The 20,518-nt window shown below is 39.3% G+C and overlaps 1 pseudogene; it reads right to left on the reverse strand.

The window, feature by feature from the left end:
* Nucleotides 1–13,932: 13,932 nt before the first annotated feature.
* Nucleotides 13,933–15,267, reverse strand: LOC125249032 (annotated as a pseudogene).
* Between the last annotated feature and the right edge of the window lie 5,251 nt (nt 15,268–20,518).

The raw sequence follows: 20,518 nt of genomic DNA on the forward strand, positions 1-20,518 counted from the left end.
TTTAATGTTTGTGCTAGTAAGGGTTGCAGAGCTTATAAGTAACAAGGTTTACAAAATGTAACACTTTACAAAAGGTCTCGCTTGTTAACATCAATTTATATATTAGACAACATTATCTAACTTTGTGCATTGACTTTTTTTACAGTATTTATCAATATTTGTTAACATTAGGCAATAAAAAATATTTTTTTCTCGTTAATAAAATGTATAGTTTGCATTATCTATTAACATATGCAACTTTTGATTTTAATAATGCATACGTAATATTAACTAGGATTTATAAATGCTTAAAGTATTTTCATTCATGGTTCATGTTAACTAAAGTAGTTAACTAATAGAAAATTATTGTACAGTGTTACCCAAAGTTTTGAATCTTTTCTTTTCTTTACATTTTGTTTGTATTAATTCATGGGTGTTATCTTATTTATCATCTTATACAGAATGATTTTATCTGAAAATGTAAAAATGCAGTATGTGATGGAGAAAATTATATGCATATAAGCCTCACTGTCCTCCAGACTCTTTCTAAATGAGAGTTAAAGTGTTGTAATTGTTTGTGATTGTGTATAGTGTTTCTTGGGTTTTTCTTGTGCATCAACAAAAAGGTTTTTTGTGCATTTGTTTTAGAGATTATTTTGTCAGTAAATGTAGAGGGTTTCAATTTGCATTTGTGTTGATTGTAATATTTTGAAATATACTAAATTGTAACTTCATTATTATATGTACAAATAATGTAATTACAAATGTATTAAATTATATAATAGTGTACATGTAAATTACATTAAAGTATATTTAAGTTCGCATTAATGCTTGTCAGTACATTCGGAAGTATACTTTTACCATATTTTAAAGTACATAAAAAATTGTATTAAAGTCCTACTTAAGTGCTTTAAAAAATCACTCAGAAGTTCAACTTATTGCATTTAATATGAACTTAATCTGTGATATATTTTAAATTAATTACAAATAGAATGCACTTAAGCGGCTGAAAACATTACATTTAATTCACACTTAAGTGTATTGATAACTGATATTAAAATATATTTTAGTTCACATTAATTGCTTGTTAGTGCATTGGGCAGTGCACTTCAACTATATTTTAAAGGTACTAGAAGCAATTACGAAGGTTGTCATAAAGTTGTATTAAAGTACCACTTAAGTTGTTCAAAAAAATCACTCAAAAGTTCAACTTATTGCATTTAATATTAACTTAATCTGTGATATATTTGAAATTGATTACAAATAGATTGCACTTAAGCGGATGAAACATTACATTTAATTCACACTTAAGTGTATTGATATCTGATATTAAAATATATTTTAGTTCACATTAATTGCTTGTTAGTGCATTGGGCAGTGCACTTCAACTATATTTTAAAGGTACTAGAAGCAATTACGAAGGTTGTCATAAAGTTGTATTAAAGTACCACTGAAGTTGTTCAAAAAAATCATTCTTAAGTTCAACTTATTGCATTTAATATGAACTTAATATGTGATATATTTGAAATTAAGTACAGATATAATGCACTTAAGCGATGAAAACATTACATTTAATTCACACTTAAGTGTGTTCTTTTAAAGTATATTATTTTTGCAATAAGTACACTTTATAAAAGTATACTAAAGTGCACTTTTTTTTCACAAGGGATATAACGTTCTGACTCTAAGTGTGTGTACTTCCACCAGTGGAATGATAGTGCCACTAGCATTATGTTCACACAGTCTCTGGTACATCTGCCACAAATAATGCTAGAGCAGTCCTCAACCAGGGGGCCTCAGTGGTCCTCCAGGGGGGCTGTGAGATAACTTAAAATTAATTTACATATATGAACATAATTTATTAATTTATTATTAATATGTTAAATAAATAAATAAATAAATTAATTAATTAAAACAAATGACCTCTCTGCGTATTCTGTGTTTGTTTTGGAGCAGCCCAACAAGCCGTTTCTCATCGGCTGTGTGAAATACAGACTGCACAGCGATTCAGAACACCCAACCGCTTCATGAACATAGGCAAACTGCATCTCTCAGTTGGATAAAGAAAAACAGAGTCGCTAATAAAGTTTTGATGGATGATGATTGTAATAAGGTAAAGGCTATTTCAGTGACATACAGGAGTCATACATTAGGCAAGTGCGAGTCTGTTATTATTGATGCACAAACAAGCCGTGCATGTGCGCTCTCGGCTCACTGATCGCTATATCATGGTATTTCTGCATGAACATAGTTTAATATGCTTGCGTAGTTGTCAAAGTTAATGTACTGTGAGTTTTGTAACAGATGTTCGCAGAAGAAGCGTGTTTTGGAGGAGTTTGTAAGGATCAGTCAGTGGTGTTTATGTAAACTTTCTGCATATTATTTGAATCACAGACTTGTCTAAATAATGTAAAAGTTTTAGAGCCAGAGCAAACAATGACAGCGTCTGCACGCTTGTGAGCTGCTTTGAATTAAATTAATCCATTATAAATGCTCGTTCTCATTCTCTCATGTCGCAAAGATCATTGGATATCTGCGTCATTGAATCCAAATATATCTACTGATGCATCTCTTGAGAGCTTTCAGACAACACAGTGATGTAATATTGCATTATACTGTATATTGAAGTAAATGTTCTGGGCACAGCTTTAGTTTTGATAATATTTTGTTCACTGGCCACAAAATTCCCCTTTGTGTTCTCATTAGTGCACATTGTTCAATATGTCTCTGAACTGCAAGAGATGCTTTTAAAAACTGGGTTATAACAGGTAAAGTGAGATATGGCCCAGAATACGAGAAAATGAAAGTGGCAAATGCTAAATTTAAATATGCTGTATGGTTTATTAAAAGAAATGAGGCAACCATGAGAGCAAACTCAATGGCCAAGGAATTTCAGCAAAATAATGCATATGAATTCTGGAAAGAAGTTAAGGCTATTAATAATTGTAAAATACCATTGCCGACTAGTATAGATGGTATTGTTGGTGCTGAGAATATTGTTAAATTGTGGAGCAAATATTATGGGGATATTTTTAATTGTATAGAGAGACAGGAATTTGAAGTTAGTCATGTTCCGAATGATAATGGTATGATTATTAGACCTGCTGAGGTCAGTTACGCTATTGAGAAATTAGCAGTAAATAAAGCATGTGGCCCTGATCTAATAGCAGCAAAACATCTAAAGCATGCTTGTCAAAAATTATTAGTGTTACTAGCTTTGTGTTTTGCAGGATTTCTAATACACAGTGTATTACCTGAATCTATGTTAAAAGTTATATTAGTGCCAGATAAAACCGGTAAGATATCTAGTATATAAAATTAAAGGTCAATTGGCTTAGCAAGTATAATTTCAAAAGTATTGGAGCGTATCCTTATGGTTAGGCTTAAAGAATATTTAATAACTATGGATAATCAGTTTGGTTTTAAAAGTTAGCATGGCACTGATTTATACATAGGCCTATTTTCATTAAAGGAAGTGGTTAGTATGAGGCACAATTCAACAATATTTATGAGTTTTTTGGATGCTTCTAAGGCATTTGATCGTATTAATTATGTGAAACTATTTATAAAGCTACAAGAAAGAGGGGTTCCCCCATATCTGATTAGGATTTTACATTACTGGTATATACATCAATCCATACAAGTCAGATGGGGTAGGAATGTTTTGACACCCTTTCCCACATGGAAAGAACCTATATGTGGATATATGCGCATATATGAAACCTATATGCAGTGTATATGTACATATATGCTGCATATATGCACATATATGATAATATATATGCTGCATATATGCACATATATGCTATATATATGCTGCATATATGCGCATATATACTGCATATATGCTATATATATGCTGCATATATGCGTATATATACTGCATATATGTGTATATATGCCACATATAGGCAAAATTGAGGTGCATATATGTGCATATACAGGAAATATAGGTCTCCTGTATTGCTTCTTCATATCCATATATATGCCCTATACATACAAGATATGTCTTCTATATAGCTAATGGCAGGATCTGGTCATTTTGTAGCTCATATCTCATTTTTGACTGACATACATGATACCTAGCTCATATTTTCTATTATCAAGGCAAAAACTAAGAATTAACGAAAAAAATTATGCAAGAACTTATGTATGTGCGAATGTAGCAGTTATGTATTTAGACAATTATTTTGTGATTCCACTTGCCATGACCATATTTGGGGTTTCCTGCCGCCATGCTGACTTGGGGTGTTGACGCACTTTGCTGCTTCCCAGTCTGCATGAGACATCACAGCGGTAGGTCGCACAAAGTTTTTGCGGTGATTCAATTAAGGCCATGTTTCATGTAACAGCTGAATTCACATGATATATTTGTATGATTGTAATCCAAAACCCCTCTGTGATGTACATTCAGATGTTTCGTTGATTATTTTTCTTTACTTAAGTTACTTTTAATATCTCTCTTTCTCAGCGTTGTGCGTTGCTGCCGCATGCTGTTTGTATGCTGCACAAGTCCTCATTGCCATTTGTGTTATACAGAATAAAGTGAGGACCTGATGGCAAGATTTTTCGCAGTCTGTCTTTGATTACGACACAACGCAGAAAACACACCGCTACACGAACACGTGAAATTGGTCCCACATGGAAAAAACCTATATAAACATATATGTTTCAATATAGGTTTGATATAGGTTTTTAATATATGTGACATATATAAAATTGGCCGTTTTCCTATATTATGTGTACATATATGTACATATATGTGTGTGTATATATATATATATATATATATATATATATATATATATATGTGTACATATATGTGTGCATATATGTACATATAATATAGGAAAACGGCCAATTTTATATATGTCACATATATGTAAAACCTATATCAAAACCTATATTGAAACATATATGTTTATATAGGTTTTTTCCATGTGGGTTTATATGACAAATGGAGTTCGGCAAGGGGGAATATTGTCACCTCTTCTTTTTAATTTGTATATGGATGATCTTTCTATTGAGTTAAATGAATATAAGATCAGATGTGTAATAGGTGATAGTTAGGGATGCACCGATACCATTTTTTAAACTTTTTTCTAGTACTCGCTGATACCGATGCCCATTCATTTACTAATTTCTCTCTCTCTCTCTCTTTTTGATGTTGCAGTTCCCTTTCGAAACGGAACTCGCATTGCATCCTAGAATGCTAATGGGGAACGCCTTCGTGGGAACCGGTGTCTGAAACGCTATCAAATCACAGCAATCATATAGGCCGGCAACAGCCTATGATGTCACTACTAGTGCGACCCGAAACAAGTCATCCTCTTTCGTCTTTCAGGGACTGTTTTGTTTGAAGCGCTATTCAAAGGTAAGAACGGCTGTTTACAGACGTTTCAGTCAGTGTGCACATCCATGTATGGTTACCTGGTAACACACTTGACTCATGCGTCTGTGTGCGCCTTAAAACACTGTTTATATCAGGCTTGAGGCTGGGTCGATGATGAGACTGCTCCATTATTAGAACCCTTCTGTTGGTCCAGCGCAGGGCTTGTTAGTAAGTGTTTATTCCTTTCTGTTTACAGCAGTATGGCGGGCCTCATTTATGTTAAGGCCTCCGCTTTCTGTTTTCACAAGTTGAGCTTTGTAGGTCGCCTCACCGTTGGTGAGAATTGTTATATTTTCGGTGAGCTCAGCTCCCTATGGAGAGGTTTATTCACATTAAGTGCAGGCCTGAGAATGGACTGATGTTGGGTTCTGTTCCATTATTATTAACCCTACTGTTGGTCTGGCATAAGGGCTGGTTATTGAGTGCATTCTTTCAGTCTACAGCAGTATAGCTGGCCTCATCTACATTTAGGCCTCCATTTACTGTGGTTACAGGTTGAGCTTTGCAGGTTGCCTTTCTGGCGTGAGAACCATTTTACATTTAGTGACCTCAGCTTCCTATAGAAAGGAATAATAGGGGGGCTTTTATTCTTTTATATACCAGGCACTTCTCACCAGGACTGAGGCTGGACTAATGATGTGTTGGTTCCATCATTTTGGACCCATCTGTGGATCCGGCACAGAGCTTGTTAGTGAGTGCATCCTTTCAGACTGCAATGTATGGCAGGCCACTTTTACATTTATGCCTCTGCTCTTTGAAGTCTCAGGTTGAGCTTTAGGTTACCTCTCTCTCTGTGAGAGCCATTACAAATTTAGTGACCTCAGCTCCCTGTAGAAAGGAATAAGGGGATATATTATTCTATGTTTTGTTGTACTGGGGCATTTAAACTGGGGCCCTGGAGCTCCCATTATTAAGGAAGGTTATCGTGGCACCCTTACTATGTGGCTCTTTTCTTTATGAGGTCTTAATAGTTGGAAGCATTAAGAACGAAATATCACCTGTAGTGAATGGCATTGTCTCCTTTCGATCTGAGAGTTGTTTTTTTAGGCCGCTGCTCATCTGAGCTACAGGTAGTTGATATGTCAGGTGTTCCGCCCTCCAGGGCTGCCTTGATAATCCTCCTGGGTTGAGGGGGCTGGCTTCCTCTCATTAAAGAGAGTAGTTTGTTGAAGTCACCACTCTGCTGAGCTCCAGAAAATATCACGATTTTGAGGTGTGTGACACTTGATACCTTCCCTAGGTCAAGTGAAGCGGTTTCCTCTCCCTTAGAGAGTAGAAGGCGATATGCTGAAGCCTCCGCTCCCCCAAGCTCCAGATAGATCATGACGGTAGGTGTTGGCCCTCTCTGGGCCACACTTGACAGCACCCTGTGATGAGTGAGCTGGCTTCCTCTTGTATGAGAGTCTCTATTCAAGCCTGCTGCTCCATTTGAGCTCTAGGTAGTTGAGGTCTTTGACATTGGCCTACTGCAAGGCCACCTTGACAATCACCCTATGATGAGTATGTTGGCTTCCTCTCATTTGCCTCTGCTCCACTGAGCTCTAGGTAGTTGATGTCCTCAAGTGATGGCCTGTTAAGGCCACCTTGACATTCCCTGTGGTGAGTGTGTTGGTTTCCTGTCACCTGGAGAGTCCTTTTGTTGAAGCCACCACTCCATTGAGCTCCAGGTGGTCAGTTCCCCTGAGTGTTGTGTGAGCCTGCCTCCTTTCATTAGAGTTGTTAGGATGCTGGCCCTTCTTTTGGGCCGCCCCGATATCCGGCCTAGGCTTGTATTCAGGAATACGTCTTTTTTGACAGAAGCGGTTCAGCTGTAGCTTTCCGCCTCCTAGCATGCAGTAGCCTGGAGTAGGCTACTCCTAGGAGAGCCTCTCCTGTTTAAGACTAGCAGCTAGTGATCCTAGTACGCCTCCTCTCTTTGTGAGAGTCGTGCCCGGCCAGGGCCTGCCTTCTGCATTAGGCTATTAATGTGAGTGTGAGTGAAAGGCCTTACGGCCTCCTCAATGTATCTAGGTTGAGCTGAAAAGAGCTCTGTGCCCCATATGTGCCCAACACCAGTGATGCTCAGGTTGAGTGTGTCGAGTACTCCCCCTTTCAGGACGAGTTGAGCATGCTCCCTTAAAACTCAAGCATTAGCCTCGGGCCTGTGGCCATGTTATGCTAGAGTAGTACGCCCTGACTGAGGCCTCCTCATCAGCCCTGTCGCACAGTTTTGTACTCCCCTTGCTTTATGGGTGGAAAACGATATGCTGAGTACACGGCTTGTTATGGCAATGCAAACGAGTATTCCAAGCCTGCATACCTCTAGTGGCTATCTCTGCTGGAGTTAGATTTGCTACCAAGTAGTTGGCCCTCCTTGGGTCACCTTGAAAGTGATCCTCTGGGTTGAGCTAGGTTCCTGAGGGTCCTAGTTCCCTAGAACTGAGCAGAAGGTAATGAGGTAGCTCAGGCTCCATTGGAGCCTCCCTGATACTAGCCCTGGAGTTCTAGATCCTTACTAAGTAGTTGGCCCTCAAGCAGGCCACCTTGAAGGAGATCATCTGGGTCGTTTAGGTCCTTAGCACTTCCAGCTAAGATAGTATTCTGACTCCCTAGAGTTATATCAGAGTGTAGACTCTTTAGGAGCCTCCCTGGTACTTGCATTGAGCTTGGTCAGTACTCGTCTTGGTTGAGTCTAGGGGGTACTCCTTTCAAATTGAGGGTCGTTCTTTAGAGTACTGCGCTCCCGAGGTCTGATCTTAAGGTTGAAGGTCTCCTCCCTGGAAGGTCAGTATTTAAGGCTGAGGACCTCGCCCCTGAGTTGGTCATTGTGGTTTAAAAGGTTCTTTTTAACAAGAACCCCCTTGATCAATCAGCTCCTGTTGGAGCTGGAGGTATGTCTCTCTTTAAGGACCCTATTTAGAGTACTCAGCCTTCAGAGTACTCATTAAGAAGCGCTCTGTAGATCCTAGGTTGAGCAGAGTAACTTCCCTCGATTGCAAGGGTTCAAAGCACTATGCCGAGTCCTGCTCCCCAGGATGCCCGTCTCAACGTCCGGTCTGAGTTGGTTACTGCCAGTTACTGCCAGTTTGCAGTCCCTCTTACTGGACCCCTCCTCTGGAGGCTAGTGCTTTAGAGATTCTGTTTTGGTAACAGCCAGACTAGGTTACTACTTAGTAGGACCAGGTTGGCCTCACTGGTGGTAGTCAGGGTAGAATATGCTCCCCTGAGAGGTGACTGGCCAGGGCTCCTTTTGGCTCCCTGGCCACATTCCCTTAAAGGGACCCCTTCTGTTGAAGTTGTTGGTTCCAAGCCTTTGAGCGGCCTTGGTAGGCCTCTAGATGTTTCTGGAGGCCTCTTTGAGGCTTATAGCTTGGGTGGTGGCCATAAGGAATGCTGTCACTGACAGCCTATTTGACATTTGTATTGAAATCGTCCATCTGTTTTTTGTCAGCCATTCTTTGGCATGCACTCCCCTCAGCATGGCGGCGTGGGTATTTCATTCCCCATTAGCGTTCTAGGATGCAATGCGAGTTCCCTTTTGAAAGGGAATGTCTCAGGTTACGCATGTAACCATGGTTCCCTGAGAACAGAGAACAAGATATTGCATCTCCCTGCCATGCCTCGGGACCGCCTGCTAAACAGTCCCTTCAGACGATAAGTGGATGACTTGTTCTCTAGGCGCCCCTTATGTGCATTTCGGTCACACCAGTAGTGATGTCATAGGCTGTCGCCGGCCAATACGATTGCCATGATTTGATAAAGTTTCAGACACCGGTTCCTGCTAAGGCGTTCCCCATTAGCGTTCTAGGACGCAATGTCTCATTCTCTGTTCTCAGGGAACCATGGTTATATGCGTAACCTGAGACATTTTCCAAGCACAACACAGTGAGACTAATGAATGTAGGACAGCTTCTTTATTATTACTCTAATGAAAAAAGTAATAACTTTTATGTGTTTGTCACAAACTTAAAAACAAAAATTGGGCATAATTACCAATATATATAATTGTTGTTATATAAAAAGAAATGTACAAACAAATTACAAACAATACAACTAATACTATAGAGATACAAATTAAATAAACTTGTTTTTCAGATACAGTAGGGTTATTTACCATGTATACATTTCTTTAACATCTTTTGTTCTTTTATTAACATTAATGACAAATATAGGCTACGGTCCGATAAGACCGAATCCGTAGTTCCCTTGCGATACTACACGAGTACTGCGTTGTTCGTGTTATTAATTAATATAGATTATTAATAAGACAAGACCCTATGGGGAAAATGCAGTGTGAACTGCAGTGTGAACGCACGGCATTGGTTCATAAAGTTAAAGAAAACGAACCAATGACGGTGCGGAACGCGCAAGCCAATGCTCGCCGCTCTCTCAAGCGGCAAGCAGAATAGAGAGGAAAAAAAAAAGAAGTTGGTTTTGTATGTTGTAAACTCACACGTTAGCCGAGCACAAACGTGAATAGCTGATAATGTATTACAATTTGTAAAAAAAAGTCGTGCTCCATCCTTGATCGTTACTGCAAGTAAATGATCAAGACAAGCTGCATTAATCGACACATTTTTAGACAATACTGGACCCGCATCTGAATAGCAGAACTACAGAAATGTGAGTTAGCCGGTTAGCAGGAGACATACAGACCAGGGTGTACGTTCTGAGTATGAATTATCATATGCAGTAAAAGACAACAATACTCAAGTACTGTAAAAGGTTTTGCCACTAACTCAACTGACTTCTCTTCTGTATGATTTCAGTCTCTTCAGATCTTACTGTACATGATTTATGAGCTTCTACAACTTTTGACCCCCTAACTGAACTCCTTTCCACAAACTGATCATAGAAATAAAAAATAAAAATGGTAACACTTTACAGTAAGGTCTCATTTATTAACATTAACATATTAACCAACATCAACTAACAATGAGCAATATATTTGCTACAGTATTTATTAATCTTTGTTTATGTTAGTTAATAAAAAATAGTCATTCATTGTTAGTTCATGATAGTTCACAGTGCATTAACTAATGTTAACAAATGAAACCTTACTGTTTGTGCTTAATAAGATTAAGAGAAAACTGTTATTCATTTTTATGGTAACACACTTTACAAGTTGAAACCATAATCGCACTCTCTCAATATTCAAAGTGCAAATAAGACCAACTTTTTCTTTGATACAGAGCTAAGAGATGGTTACAACTACACTGCCCAGCCTAAAATAGCTTTCATATTGAGAGATATCTGCATTCATCAGGGAGCCGCTTTCAAAATGCGGGGTATTGAAATCGCATTTGAATGCGCGCGCGTTTACTTTCACTTTGTAACTTTGTTACTTTAACTCTGTAAATATGGAGCGGCGGCGACCGTTATCCAACTTAATTAAATGTTTTTTATTTAAACACAAAGCAAAAGGACAGTGGAGGCGTAATGTAAACGTAGCGGTGGCATATTCTTTCCTAATCATCCTAACACTCTGTCATGGCAACATCACGAGACTACTTTTCGCCTCGACGAGAAAGCTCGTCACACTTTAGTCTCGCGAGATCTCGTGACACGAGATCTCGTCACACCCCTAATATTTACAGTTTGAGATTCAGAGGAGCAAGCTGGTCCAAATAAAATGGAGACCAAGCGTTTTGTGAATCCCGCGTTAAACTCCCAGAGGTTTGAGATTGAAAAAATTGTTGTAAAAATGTTTTGTTTGTAAACCAACCTTTATTGGACATTAATTGCATTAGTATTACTTCCTTACTATACAGTATATGGGGGGAGTGTGCACTAATCAATATACTAATTTGTACAGTATAAAAATCACTTTTCCCTGTAGCGAGTCCCTGTAAACCACATATGCCAACATGTCCTGAATATGTATGTGTTCTTAATGCATTTATAAATATTTTACAGGAACACTGAATATAAATGCAATTAATGTCAGATAAAGGTTGCACTTAATTAATGGCATTTTCCCATTTTCTGTGACCTAATCTAAAGTGAGAACTAGTTACAGTTAAAGGCGCTCTAAGCGATTTGACGCGTTTTTAGGCCCATTTTTTTTTTTGTCACATACCGCAAACATCTCCTCACTATGCGCTAGCTGCCTGTCCCCTGAACACACTGTAAAAAAACGCGGTCTCTGTAGTCGCCACAAGCTCCGAAAACTGCAATAAAAACAAACTGGTGCAGCCTGGACCACTTAACATAATAAACATGCTCCAGCCAATAACTGAAAAGCAGCATCAATACGCAAGCTACTTACATTTTAAATGTGCGTTCATGACTGTTTCAGGAAGCACGGAGGGGAGGGCCAGGAGGAGTAGGAGGAAGGGTCTAGCTAGCCTCTGTTTTGTTTGACAACACTTCGAACGTCAACAGGAAGTTACTCCGCTCAGAATCGCTTAGAGCGCCTTTAATATTGTTAACAAATCATATAAAACATCTAACTCTCCACATATGAGCTAATTAAACAATAATAATTTGGTTAATTACAGTGACCATGAATTAAAGAATATAGCCTATATTAACTATATTAATTAATTAATATAGTTAATTATTAACTCTCTGAGGTCTGAAAACGTGCCGGCGCGTTTTGCAGGTTTTTTTCACATTGCAGCAAAACAGACTTAAAATACTCCGTCATTTTTTGTCATAGAGACATAAGTAATATATCAATTGAAACTATAGAATATCTTCTTTTATTTGTATACACTCAGAGTAAAAACAAAATGTTGTGCTTTTTTTAAAATAAAGAAAACTAACATGATGCGTGATTTCTCCTCTCCCTCTGAACGAAGTCCAATCTGATAGTTCTCAGAAAATGAACTGTAACTTAGTGAATACTAATCACAGAAAAATTACACTTATGTCTAAAAAAACGTTAAGATGTCAGGTTTTAAATCATGTAAGTCAAATCGAAAACAAACCTTCTGTGTTTATGTAATCTGTATGAAAAGAGAGCCATGTCAGAAGTCCGTGATTCAGCTCATTATCCGCTAATGCGGCCACGCCCACGGAGCCAGCGCTATTCAGATGCAAATTCAGAGGCAATACATGCATTCATCGCCTCAATCGTGTATTTATTGTCTTGAAAAGTGTTTATCTGGATGTAAAAGTCATGGTTAGCGAGCTCTAGAAGACATGCAGTTAGTTCCTGTTTTCTTTTCTTCTATAGATGAATTTTAGATGAGTTTTTGTTTCTTTAGCGCCCTCCGGCTGCAGTATGAATTGGAAACTCCATTCATGGAATAGCCTCTTCTTCTTTTAGATGAATTTGTGGACTAAAAATGCACAGAGAGCGCCCTCCAACTTCAAGTATGAATTGAAAACACCAGCACTCATAGTAATGACAATGAATATTAAATAAATATAACTCCTCTGTATAGAAAATTGACATAAGCATATGAGAATCCAATATTTCTCCAAATGTGCATGCTTTTAAACTAAAAGCCTATATTCAGACTCTTTGCATCACAGAAATACACTGTGACTGAAATGCCTCATTAATATGCAAGTCATTTCAGCTCATTACTATGCAATTCTTTTGTCTTCTCAGGTGAGAATGGCCCATTATTCAGTGGTGATTCACGCCTCCACTCATACTGTGTTTCTTGGCAAAAAGTGTCTTACAAAAACTATATATATATGTTGTTTTATATGAAGGAGTAGGCAGCATAATTTTTACATAATTTTGAAGCAAAAACTCTAGTCTACAACCTCCAATACCCTAAAGTATTGTAAACACAGATTTACTATACTTTTTTGGCCTTATTTCAGTGACTTAAGTTTTTTGTTTTTTCAATAACCACGCATAAATGTTATTCCTTCAAAAACACAAACATGTACATACATGTTCCTCACATATTATTGTAGCCTAGTTTGTGCTGAATACAGTGTAATGACACTTTTTCCATTAATATGTTTATGAACAACTGAAAAAAGCACAAATGTCAGGGCATGTCAAAACTTCTCCAGGCCCCAAATCAGCCTCAGACTCCAGAGGGTTAATACATTACAATGTAGAGAGTAGAGACTACAATATATTAACTATAAATTAACTATAAATAGTTTGCGAATGATATCCAAAAAATGATTACTTTATCACTGTATTATAAAGTGTTACCCATAACTTGACATTTTTGCAAAAAAAAAAAAAAAAAAAAAAAAAAAGAAAGAAAAAAACAGTGAAATACATTTATTTGAATTTGCCCTCAATGACATTGAAAAAAAAAAATTATAATAACACTTTGGTGGCTGACATTAAAATTATTTTCAAGTGTCTGAATTATAAAAACAATCTGCATTATTCCTTCACTGGCCTTCTCCCCACAACAGTTTGTGCATGCGATCCTGTTTCTTTAATGATTATAGTATATACTGAACATTGAAGCATTGCTGTCTGCATCTGCCTCTTTTGATTTTATTACCATTATCTCTGCCATGTTTTTGCTGTTGTTGCATCAACTGTTATTAAAACATTGTCTTTACCAAACCTGCTCTTTGGTATTTCCGTTATTCCTGATAGAAATTTTAACAATAATAATTTCAACAATTTCTTGCTTAAATATTTTGTCTTTTCAGTTTGTTTGGTCTTGGGGTCAGTAACTAAGAACAAACACATACACTACACACACTTGAAATCAGATGGATGCATTCATAAATAAATAAACATCATTTCACTGCTGTTAACCAACACACACGTCTAATGTGTCCACTCTACATGTTTATTTTCTGCTTGTACACTTTTATTTTCCACTTAATTGGATCTAAAAATATCCGTAAAGTACATATTGTTGTAATTTTAGATCATTTAATTCACAGTGATTGAAGATCACATAGACGATCATTACAGTCATTTTGAAACATTCACTCTAATTTGTGCAGATCTGTTGTTAAGCATTTTTCTGATTAAGTCTTTGATTTTAGCTGTGGTTAAAACATAAATGATGGGATTTAGCATTGGTGGAAGAGTTAATGAAAGAGTTCCGCCGATGATCTTGGCATTAGCAGAAGATGCAGAAACAATATTGGATATTATGGGAAGAAAGAATGATCCAACTACCAAAAGGTGAGAAACACAGGTCTTTAGTGCTTTAAAACGTCCTTCCCAAGTTGTAATTTTACATAAAGCAATAAAAATGCCCAGATATGACAGAACTATAATGAAGGGTGGTGCTACAAGGAAAAAAGCTTGAATGATGGATTGCTATAACATTATTAATGCTACTGTCATTGCATGGCATCCTCACCAATCTGTCATAGTCACAATACCAACTCTCTATCACGTTGGATTTACAGAATGAAAGTCTGGTCATCAAAGATGTTGACAGTGTTACAAGAAAGGCGTTAAATGCCCATATTACTGAAAACAATATAGCCATGAACTTATTATTCACTATAGCATTATATCTTAGTGGCAAACAGATTGCAATGAAACGATCAAATGCCAGAACAACAAGAGTGTAAGTCTGCACAGTAATAAAGAAGCTCACAAAAAACATGTTTGCCAAACAAGCATTGTATGAGATGTACCGTGAGTCAAAAACAAAATTCTTGATCATGTTAGGGATCAGTGCATTAGTTTCACCAATATCTGCCAAGGCCAAGTTAAACACACCAATGTACATTGGACTGTGCAGGCTCCGGTGAAGAGCTATAATGAGAAGGACTATTGAGTTCCCAATTACAGAAATAATATATATGATAAATAAGAATATATAGAAGTAAGTGCTGTACGGTGCATCTGTAAGCCCAGTGATGAAAAAGTATTCTGGATGAACAATCGAGATGTTCTGGGATAAACTCATGGCAGCTTAGCGTTTGTTGTTTTGCACAGGCTGAAAATATAAAGTACTATGAAGAAATAACAAAAATATGGACTTTACTAAACTGTCATCTCACACTTTTAATATCTATTTTCAAATGTTGAAAATATATCTTTATGTAAACTTTCTGCATAATATTTGAATCACAAACTTGTCTAAATAATCTAAAAGTTTTAGAGCCAGAGCCAACAATGACAGCGTCTGAACGCTTGTGAGCCAGCTGCTTTGAGTTAAATTAGTCTATTATAAATGCTCGTCCTTATTCTCTCATGTCGCAAAGATCATTGGACATCTGCGTCATTGAATCCAAATATATCTACTGATGCATCTCTTGAGAGCTTTCAGACAACACAGTGATGTAATATTGTATTGTACTGTATACTGAAGTAAATGTTCTGGGCACAGCTTTAGTTTTGATAATCATTTTGTTCACTGGCCACAAAATTCCCCTTTGTGTTCTCATTAGTGCACATTGTTTTAAGTTCAATATGTCTCTGAACTGCATTTGGAGGCAAGAGATGCTTTTAAAACCTGGGTCATAACAGGTAAAGTGAGATATGGCCCAGAATACGAGAAAATGAAAGTGGCAAATGCTAAATTTAAATATGCTGTACGGTTTATTAAAAGAAATGAGGCAACCATGAGAGCAAACTCAATGGAAAAAAAAAATTCAGCAAAATAATGCATATGAATTCTGGAAAGAAGTTAAGGCTACTAATAATAGTAAAATACCATTGCCAACTAGTATAGATGGTATTGTTGGTGCTGAGAATATTGTTAAATTGTGGAGCAAATATTATGGGTATATTTTTAATTGTATAGAGAGACAGGAATTTGAAGTTAGTCATGTTCTGAACGATAATGATATGATTATTAGACCTGCTGAGGTCAGTTACGCTATTGAGAAATTGGCAGTAAATAAAGTATGTGGCCCTGATCTAATAGCAGCAAAACATCTAAAGTATGCTAGTCAAAAATTATTAGTGTTACTAGCTTTGTGTTTTACAGGATTTTTAATACACAGTGTATTACCTGAATCTACTGTATGTTAAAAGTTATATTAGTGCCAGATAAAACCGGTAAGTTCCCTTTCGATACTTCACTCGTACTGCGTATGGGGAAAAGTCTCCCTTTTTCCCCGTTACTGAAGCCTTTTTCAGTAACGCAGTGTAACTGCACCGTCATTGGTTCACTCATAGACAAGTTGTTGAACCAATGACGGCGCGGCATAGCTGCGCGGCCTATGGTGAGAAAGCGCGTGAACTTTCCCGCCGAAATGGGCGGGGTTAAGGGCTATATAAGCAGGCGTTTCGCCATAGGATTTCAGTCCTTTCTCCTTCAGCGACGACAACGCATCTCCTCGCTGAACTCCGTCTGAAGCCTGAGGAAGCTCGCCGCCTTGAAGAAGCTCTCGCCGCCGTCAGAAGAGGCTCCCGCAGCGGACCCAGCTGAACTCGCCGGTCGGAGACAGCGCCGGCCCCCTCGCTGACTGCCGTCCTCGAGATACCCGCTTCCCGCTTCCGGCTGCCTTCTCAGCGTGTCTCCTGCCGCCATCCGGCGCGCCTTCTGAGAGCTTTCCCGCGGCTTATTGCCGCTCTAAAAGAGCGTTTTTCTCAGCGGTTCTGCGGCTCTAAAAGAGCCCCCCAGTCGCCGTTATAACGGCGGCGGCGTTGCTTCAAATGCCGCGCCACTCTTGTGGCACGTGCAGAGCCCCTCTGCACGACGACGACGGACACAGCGATTGCGTCGCGTGCCTGGGCAAGTCCCACGCCGAGGGCACGCTCGCTGGAGCCTCATGCCTGCACTGCGAGAGCATGAGCCTCGGTTCTCTGTGCTCGCGGGTCGCCTTCTTCACTGAAGGCGATCTCGCCGCTCACGCCCTCCCGTCTCCTTCCTCCCGCAAGCCAGCCAGGAAGAGACGGCGGGGTAGAGCGACCCAGCGTCCGGAGTTGTGCGAGCTCACGCCGGCCCAGCCCCCGCGTGCCTCGCCTTCTCCCTCAAGAGAACAATCCCCCGTCATGTTCTCCCGACCCGAGCAGTGTCCCTCTGCAGATGCGAGCGACCTCGTCTCGTTTGGAGGATCTGACGAAGAGCCGGATGACTCCATGTCTCTTGCGGCTTCCGAAGCAGAAGGATGGGCTGGCAAGCCGGACGACCCCGCTCCCCCGCCTCCCCTGGAGCCCATTGAACACGGCCAGGGTATGGATGCCGAGCTCTTCTGCATCCTATCCAGAGCAGTGGAAGAGCTAGACCTCGAGTGGGCCCCACCGGAGGAGCCATCGCGTAGCCGCCTGGATGAGTGGTTCCTGCCAGGCTGCCGCCAAGCCCCTCGCCAGCGTTCCGCTCCATTTTTTCCTGAGGTGCACGAGGAGCTTACGAAGTCGTGGCGCGCTCCGTACTCCGCCCGCCTCCACACGACGCACCGTTCTGCCCTCACTGCTGTTGACGGCGCGGAAGAGAAGGGCTATGAGCATCTGCCGCCCCTGGACGAAGCAGGCCAAGCTTCTTCGGCGCTTCACACCATGGCGATCTTCCAGGTGTTCCAGGCCAAACTCCTCCGCTCATTGGACGAGTCCGGCATTGACGCACCTGCCTTCAAGGATCTCCGCAGCGCCAGTCAGTGGGTCGAAATAACCTTGTGGTGCGTTTCTTAAGGGGTTCTAGGCGATTAAATCCTCCTCGTCCCCTCACTGTTCCCACTTGGGACCTTTCATTGGTCCTCAGGGCTCTCAAAGGAAACCCCTTTGAGCTGCTGAGTTCACCTGACCTCAGGCCTCTAACGCTAAAAACTGCTCTGCTGCTTGCACTAGCATCGGTCAAGCGTGTTGGTGACTTGCATGCCCTCTCTGTGAGCCCTGCGTGCCTTGAATTTGGGCCTAACGACTCTAAGGTCATACTGAAACCCAGGCATGGCTACGTTCCCAAGGTGCTCTCTACTCCGTTTAGAGCTCAGGTCATCTCGCTTTCTGCTCTTCCTCCCTCTGCGGACGAACAGGAGCTGGAGTTACTCTGCCGTGTCAGGGCATTGAGGACCTATGTAGAGCGATCACAGCCCTTCAGGCAGTCAGATCAGCTCTTTGTTTGTTTTGGTGGCCGCACCAAAGGGTCTTCGGTCTCAAAGCAACGTCTCTCGCATTGGATAGTTGACGCTATTAATCTCTGTTACTCCTCCTTGGGCGTTGAATGCCCCATAGGAGTTAGGGCCCATTCCACTAGAGTAGTGTTTCTCAACGGGGGCGTTGAGAGAACAACGGGGGGCGTTGGAAGCAAGATTTTCAGGTGTTCTTGGGGGGCGTTCACGAGTTTACACCAAAGATCCAGGCAAGACAAGATTAAACTTGTAATTACTTGCAAAAGAATTGCCTACAACATTCTAAAATCTGCCAGTTTAACGCAACATGTAAGCTAGGCTATGTATCTTGTCTTTTGCAACGATTATTTTTCCAGTCATAGACCAGCGCTCAAGCGCTGGCAAGAATTCACGTGCACAAAAATGTGTTTCGCGCTGACAACAATCCGGTGGTGGCTTGAATCCAGTGCTGAACCAGCGAAGGAATGGAAAGTTGACAAGCCATTAAAAAAGTATTGACTTAAGAACCACTTATATTTTCAAATATTTTCAATAAATCCTGTTCCCATTCACTCCAGTGACGAATTTTAAAATGAATGAAACTAAATTCTATTTATAATGGTAAAACTTTTACATTTTTAATGCCTAATGCCAAAATGTTTTCTTTGTTCACAAAGTAATTTACTGGGCATTATTGTTAACTCGCAAGACTGTAAGGAGAAATGACAATTTGATGGATAATTAATTTAAATATATTCTGTAGGCTAATTTCGCCGTCACATCTGAGCGCAAAACGCTGCTTGGATAATTTAGTTAAAAATAATTAATAATACAATAATAATTTAATCTAATTGTTCATATGTGTTTATTCTTGTTAGACATTTTTTTTATTTTTTATTTTACTGATTATGGACACAAATTAATCATGACAAACCAAATAAATTTGAATTGAATTAATTATACCATTGATGATAACAAGCTGATACCAAGATATTTAAGCCTATAATTATATCATATTTTTTTCATGAAAAATCATGATTGTATTTATTTATTTTTTTCGAAAGTAAGATTAATGTAAGCAGCTTCTTGCAATACTCTCCTAAATGCGTAATAAAACCTAAGTGCACACCATAGACTGTAAAAAAAAAGTGCACACATTAGCGCTGAAATGACCGTACAGCCCATACTCTGAGTGGCATGGAAGTGGCACGAGTTTATAATGGCATATTTTAACTATATTTTCAAATGGATAAAAAAACCTGTCAAATTGTTTTTAAATGCTGGCTTTATTAAACTATGTTTTAAAGATGTCAATAAACAGTCTCATACGTCTATTTATTTTTAATATAGGCCTACTATATTTATTAATTTATTGTTCTATTTTATTTAGCATTTTTACATTTAACACGAATAATCAAACATTTAACATAAAACAAGTAGGCTATTGCACAACCATTTTAAATGTCTACTCATTTGTCCTTTTTAAAATCTTTTATTAATTTACATTTTTATGTTTTAATTAAACTGATTTCCTTATTCTTTCGGTTTAAAAGGTGTCACAATCTTGCATTCCTATTCTTCCATTCATAATATGCGCGTTAGGGTGATGGAAACCATTTATTGGCATACTGATGGTGTGTAGTGACCATTTGTGCATAAAACACCATGGTATTATGCATTAGGCCCAACAAAGTCTGACAAACAGCCCTCGACATAGAAATCAGATGTTTAAACTCGTATTTTGTGCGCGAGCGCGTTCATGTGGAGACTGCCAGTGTATGGGCATATATACGCGTTTAACCAGTATTTCATCAGTTCTACCAGAAAGACTCGGGAGGCAAGATAATGAAACACTGATATTTATTACCAAACAGCAAGCAGAATATATATATGAGTTAATGATCTTTGGCGTAGGCCCCGTCCGAAGCTCACGTCCTGAGGGTTGCAGACTTTGCATTTCCTGCCTGAAGCTGAAGGCAGGGGCGTAGCCAACCCCCAAAAATGGTGGCGAGACGTGACCGCCAGGACGGAGCCCACTCTCCCCCCAAAAACTGTGAGAGGGAATGTATACCCACCAGAGGAGAATCTTGCAGTTCCTGAAACAGAGAAAAAACAAATTCAAACATAATAAGAGAAGGAGAAAGAACAGGAAGAGAAAAAAAAAAAAAAAAAAGCAACATAGAGACAAGGCCGCGATCGGCCACACGACCACGATAGGTCACACAGAGACAATGCCGCGATCGGCCACACGACCACGATAGGTCACAC

Source organism: Megalobrama amblycephala, linkage group LG16, assembly GCF_018812025.1.
Source record: "Megalobrama amblycephala isolate DHTTF-2021 linkage group LG16, ASM1881202v1, whole genome shotgun sequence".
Taxonomy (NCBI): Eukaryota; Metazoa; Chordata; class Actinopteri; order Cypriniformes; family Xenocyprididae; genus Megalobrama; species Megalobrama amblycephala.